General features: G+C 36.2%; 1 long non-coding RNA gene across 1 annotated transcript; it reads left to right on the top strand.

The window, feature by feature from the left end:
* The first annotated feature begins 285 nt into the window (after positions 1-285).
* Positions 286-2,351, top strand: LOC133735950 (uncharacterized). The gene is made up of 3 exons (XR_009859359.1): positions 286-1,034; positions 1,249-1,309; positions 2,053-2,351. It is a non-coding gene; the product is annotated as an uncharacterized LOC133735950 (long non-coding RNA).
* The last annotated feature ends 3,860 nt before the right edge of the window (positions 2,352-6,211 follow it).

Below are 6,211 nucleotides of genomic sequence, written 5' to 3'. Positions count from 1 at the left end.
ACGGGTGGAGCATAGACGCGGGAAGATCGTGAGGTTTGCAATTGAGCGATTTACATCAAGATTGAAAAGAAGGAGGATTTCTGGTGAAAATACGTCGGGTGGATTTTTCCCAACCTGAATCTGTGGGTACTATTAGCTTTGAAGATGATGCATGTAGAGTCAAAACCATGAGAATTTGAAATTTTATCTATCACATCAGATATACATTACATTACATAGCCCGTTTCATTTTGCATTCAATCTTATAATATCTTTTGTTTTCTTGATTTGCAATTTGTTCTGATTTACTCTTCTTGCAGGTTTTGCTTATTACTGGTGGATGTCAATTTCTGTGTTGACAGTCTGGTTTTTTTGCAGTCAGGTTATCTTCTTTTCCTTCTACTTTTCATTTCATACCTATTCTTAATTTCCCTTTTTCATTGATGTAAAAAAATCCCTACTGTTTTTCTTCATTAGCTCAATTCACAAACACCATTGTTTAAACGTAGCTAACCCACATACTTCAAATTATGACCCATCAAACACTTATTAATCTGCATAACAAGTTTAGCACAAATTGACCATATATATATTGACTTGAAAACCAGAACATAGATATATATATATGGCTAAACATATAGCTGCATGTATCTAAACAATCAATTTTTAGAACTCTCCCTACATTCCTGAATACTTAGTTTAGCCTAGCTTCCAAAATTGAATTATTTCATCTACTTCCCTTTGGTACAAAACTCATCTACACATTTCCATTCTGTATATCTAATTAATCCAACTTTGGATTTGTTAATTTCACACTGAAGATGCTCACCACAAAGTTTGCTTCTATTATATTACATGCACACCACCTATACTCCAACTCTAAAATGCCAGAAGCACAAAATAACGTAGCTTTAATTTCATTTGTTTTATTGAGCATGAAATTTGCAAAAGCTATTCTCTCTTTTCTCCTGCATTTGCAGCTATCTGAAAGCTTACAGTTGGTAAAAAACGAAATTTACTGTCGTCTCACAAAGAATGAAAGTATTTCTTGCTTGGTAATTTTTCTGGATCTACATTGGTTTACAATTTTTAATCTGATCAGCTATTACTGCTTTTGCACCTTCAGTGAGTTCAGTCTGTACTTTGCTTTTGTGAGGCCAACAAAAATTCAATTATATCATACTTCATGTTAATGCACTTGAATATCGTACTGATTCTTTTGCTTTCAATTCTGGACCTGATTCTTATTGTTCTCGGTTATGATTGTAGCTGCAATTGGTACTGAACTCACGATGAGCAACCTGTTGTTCTATGTATTACCAGATTAAAGGTATTGTCTTTTCAAGTTTTTTTTTTTCCCCACAGTTTGGTTACAATCTGAATTGACAACATCATTTTACACTTTATATAGACTCATTACTTCAGCAGAAATCTTCAGTTGAATTTTCTTTCTTTCATCAACTTTTAAAATTGGATTGCACAGATAGATGAATTAGTTCTGTCCACCATAAAAATTCTATATTCATCTCACAATGCATAAAAATTCATTACAAAAAACTTAAGAAAGCAGCTACTGCCTAGCATTGGTTCTGCTGATGCTCTTCTTTATGTTCTTGCTTTCTTTGTCTAAACAAAAAAGTTTAAAAGAATGAATAAACTTTCTTTAATCTGTGTAGCTAACAAAATGTATTCCATCAGTATTACTAAACCTGAACATTCAGCTATTGTCATTTTGGTATGGAAATTGGTAATTTTGATAGACATTTCACAGTTTTCCAGTTTTCTAAGGCTGAAACGTTTTCAAAAAAGCTTTGCATTGCATGTAAAATCCTTTTCTGAACTCTTAAACTAAGCATATATATCACTCATGTTTGTCTACTGGATGTGTAGTTGTAAATAGCATTATGTTTCCAGATTGCTGTCTACACTGCATACCAGTTGTAAAATTCCCATGTCGCATCTATTTTCATATTCTTCTTCAGTATAATCATACCTCCTTCCTTATACAGCTGTGTTCCGGTTCCTTATACAGCTTTCATCTTAAACTGGAATTCTTCATGTTTGAAAATGCAGAATATTTGGTAATCATCATTGCTGACGGAGCAACACAGGGTCTTCCTTCAAACAAATTGCAATCGATGAACCAGCAACCAACAACAACATGAAGTACAGATGAATGGGATTGTATAACGAGCCATATAATTACTAAGCAAACAAATTGCAATATTGTACTTGATTTATAGCTTCATTTTCTTTGACATAAATTGTATTCAATTTATGACTTCACTTCGATTTAACGATTCACATTTTTCAATCAAAATTCATTTCACATTATTAATCCATAAGTTTGAACACCTATATGCTCCAATCATCTGTTTGTCAATTTGTTTCACCACTTTTGTTGAACCAATTCATATACTTTAAAAAAACAGCAATAATTCCCGCAGCAGAGCGCGGCCAACATTGCTAGTTATGATAATACACGAACGATTAATAATTTAAAAAGGCATGTTGGTAAATGCTCGAGGGGAAGTCAATGCCTATTCCTTTTCAAGTAGAGGAGATCAAGTTTCAAGATGCTTATTTTAAACTTGTCTACGGTATTGGATTCATGGTGATACCTTTTAAACTTGAGAATATTGAAGTTGATGGTTTATCATGTTTTATTCCTACTAAATGATCAAGTTGCATTCAAGAGGAACTCAAGGTCGAGTTCTTTTCAATTAGAGGAGACTGATGCATGTAGGACGATATTTTAGCCAATTTCAACAAAGAATCTCGAAAAGAAAGAATCATCTTCACATTAAGAAGAATGATTTGAATATTGAAATTTTGGTATTCAAATAGGCTTCTTAATGATGGAATTAATCATTAATTACTCTTTTCGATATATCGGGATTCTCGAGCAAAATCTTGGTTGGGATTCCAAATATATATTTGCGTAATATACTTTACTATCTAGGATTCTATTTTTGATTTTTATTTTGAAAGGGGTTTGGAACCCAGCCAAGCTGGGAGGCTCATCCCCACGCCTGGCTTATTATATTAGAATAATGAGAATGCGTCGAGGGGGACATAACACCTTAACCTCGAGCATCAGTACAAAAGTCCCGTAGAGTACACCCTGAATAATAACAGGAGAATCATCTAACCAAACATCAAAAAGATAATTAAAACTAGCAAGGTGCTCCAATCTATTTGCAGCACCATTTGCTTCACGGAAGATGTGTCTAATCTGAAAAGAGTGAAAAGACGTCAAATATGACTTACAATCAACCATAATGCGCCCAATTTCAGATCGATCTTCCACATCATGCTGTAAAGCAGGAACCACAAGGGAGCAATCACTCTCAAAATCAAGAGCAGTCATGTTCTGGTGAACAGCTAATAGAAGCCCTACCCTACATGCTTCCGCTTCCATGTGCAAAGCGGAAGAAGCATGCGGGAAGTAGCGTGCTAGAGCTGCCAAACAGACACCATGTTCATCACGTATTACTGATACGCCCAAAATAGGCGCTCAACTTAACCCTGCAAGATGTAGTCGTTAGCAATATAGAGTAAGCAATGATCGTTCGATGCCAAAGATTGAGGGTAACAAATTAATCACACAAAATAAAAACAAACTAATTTAAACTAACTAAAGCACAAAACAAATAACAAAACTAAGAAAAAGAAAAACGTCAAAGGTGGGGAAAAAGAAAAGATGGCAGGACAAGATGGGGATAGAAGGGTGCGTTGTAATCCTAAGTTGAACAGATTTGGGATTTTTAAGTTTCTACGAAAATAAAAGAAAAATAAGAAAGCAAAAACGATTTTAAAGTTTGAAAAACAATATGGAGAAGACGTTAGAGACTCGGAAATCCACCACCAATTACTTTCGAACAATGTTAAGTTAACCTAGTTTCAATTACTAAGGTGTGAACAGAAACAACCAAGAAACAAGTCGGAGCAGATCATGTCCCTTATTAATGTTTCCCTAATTACTTAGTCTAGCTATGTGAACGTACAATAGCTAAGCCTATCAAACATGCAATCAAGGTATAGAATGCTATCCTATCAACAACACATATAGTGTCAACACATTTGAAGCATTAAGATCTCATGAAAACGATTGGTTATAGAGTTGCAGTCTAGTGTGGAACGTCTACCTAGCTTGCTCTTCTAGTTGTTTAAAACATCAGCTTTTGTCCAAAGCCTTGCATACTTGTGGATTAGAAAACAAGATGATTAGGTGAATTATTTTCTAAACCTTGCTCCAATTACATGCATAAATAGTATGTTGGCCACCATAAAACAAACACATGCAAAAGTTTTCAATCAATCAAAATTAAACAACCAATTCACACCAAAGATCAAGAAACCAATTCACACCAAAGATCAAGAAACTAAATTAAAAAAAAAACATATGTTCTACATAATTGGGGCTTCAAACCTCACCCCTAACAAAAAGTAATTAGCCACACACCGTCTTAAATTTAACAAATAAAAGCATGAGTATTAGGTTACAAAAGAATAAAAACCGTAAAAGGGAGAATATGAGAGCCACAAATTCACTTTTAAGCAGCCTTGGATGCAAGCACTCCTTCAAGATGGGTCACGGCTAAGCTTGATGGAAGATGGATGATGGTGTGCACGGTTTTTGCTCTTGGAGGACTTGGGAATTTCAAGACTTTGTGTACTAGGGTTTGGGGGCAGAAGATGGCGTTGTAGGTTGGTACTTTTCAACATGTTCAGAGCCTCTATATGTATGGAATACACAACCCAAGTTTCCTTTTCCAATTCTGCTTTGAAAGCCTCCCCTAGTTGTTTGAGGATTCCTTTAATTGGTGCACAATTAAATGATTTTCAAGCCTTAGTAATCTTCCCAAAATCTTGAGGAATCATTCTAGGACTCTCCTTGATATTTGCAGCATCAATAACCTTCCAAAAAATGCCCAAAATCCGTCCATAGAAGATTTCTATCAAACTGTCCTGTTTTGATTGGGACTCAATTTATGTATCTGAAGCTTATTTCTTGGACAAGGAACGACTTCATTTTGCCAAGTTTCTGGATGGTTCTTGACTCCCACGTGTTCTATGATATCACATCTTCTATAATGATCAATAACCTTCTGGAAAAACTCCAAGAAAGTCTCCGGAAAGATTTCCCAAAAAGCTTCGTGAAAAGCTGACAGTTTCTGCCTTATCGGGAAGCCTAATTTGAATTTGATTTCCTGCTACCTCGTTGACGCTTTTTACCAGTTCTTTGGCTCATGTTAAAGCATAAAATCATGTCTTCAAGGATCGCTGGCCCTTTCTGCAAAGGTTCAGCTGGAAGAATGCAAGAATTGCTCCTCAAGACAGTTCCCAGAAAGCTGATTCTGAAACTGCAGTTTTCTGCTTTGCAGCTACTGTTTTGCACAACGATTTTTGTAGACTTCCCTTGTAATTTCCGGACAAAAGATTGATCAAATTGGTCCTCTGCATCATTACTTCATGATCCATGGCTTCGTTGCTCCCTTTAAGCTCCTATTTCTCTTGAACTACTTCACGAACTACCCAAAAAGAAAACAAAGTTAAAACTGACTTTTTAAAGGAAATAACTAATAAAAGTGTAAACGATTGCACATGTTATATGTCGCATTTATGCTCCTATCAATTACCACCCCACTCCTCCATCACCATAGTCAGCCCGGTAGCTACCATCTATGTTCACCTTCAGTCGCCCACTAGGAGGGTTCTGCCATTTTGTCTTCTCCCTCCTAGATTTCGCACCCCCATTGATATGTAACTGCTGGTACTCATCAAGGAATTTGCTAGCCCATTGGGCTACGTTCGATGCACAAAAATAGCTATCTTTCCACAATACATTATTTCGTTCAGACCACAGTACCCAAAAAGCCATGAAGAAAGCACACCGTTGGCTTCCATTGAGTTAGGGGTCGTCAATGGGCAGGGCAGGGCCGGCCCTGCCCAAAATTAATGGGCTCGGGCCGGGCCGGGCAGGGCCAAAACATATTTTTTTTTATTTTTCGGGCCGGGCAGGGCCGAGCTTCTCTTAAAAATCAAGGCCCAGGGCCTTACGGGCTTTTTAGGGCCGGGCCGGGCTTTTTTGGGTGGGCAGGATCGAGCCCATTATATTTATATGTCATAATATTTTGTTAACAAAAATACAAAAAGCTATGAAAAAATTATGATATGTTAATGATTGACCAAAATAAAATACAAAATTAAAAAAACATATGACCTAATG

This window comes from Rosa rugosa, chromosome 3 (assembly GCF_958449725.1).
Source record: "Rosa rugosa chromosome 3, drRosRugo1.1, whole genome shotgun sequence".
Lineage (NCBI taxonomy): Eukaryota > Viridiplantae > Streptophyta > Magnoliopsida > Rosales > Rosaceae > Rosa > Rosa rugosa.
This window is presented reverse-complemented; position numbering and strand designations above follow the sequence as displayed.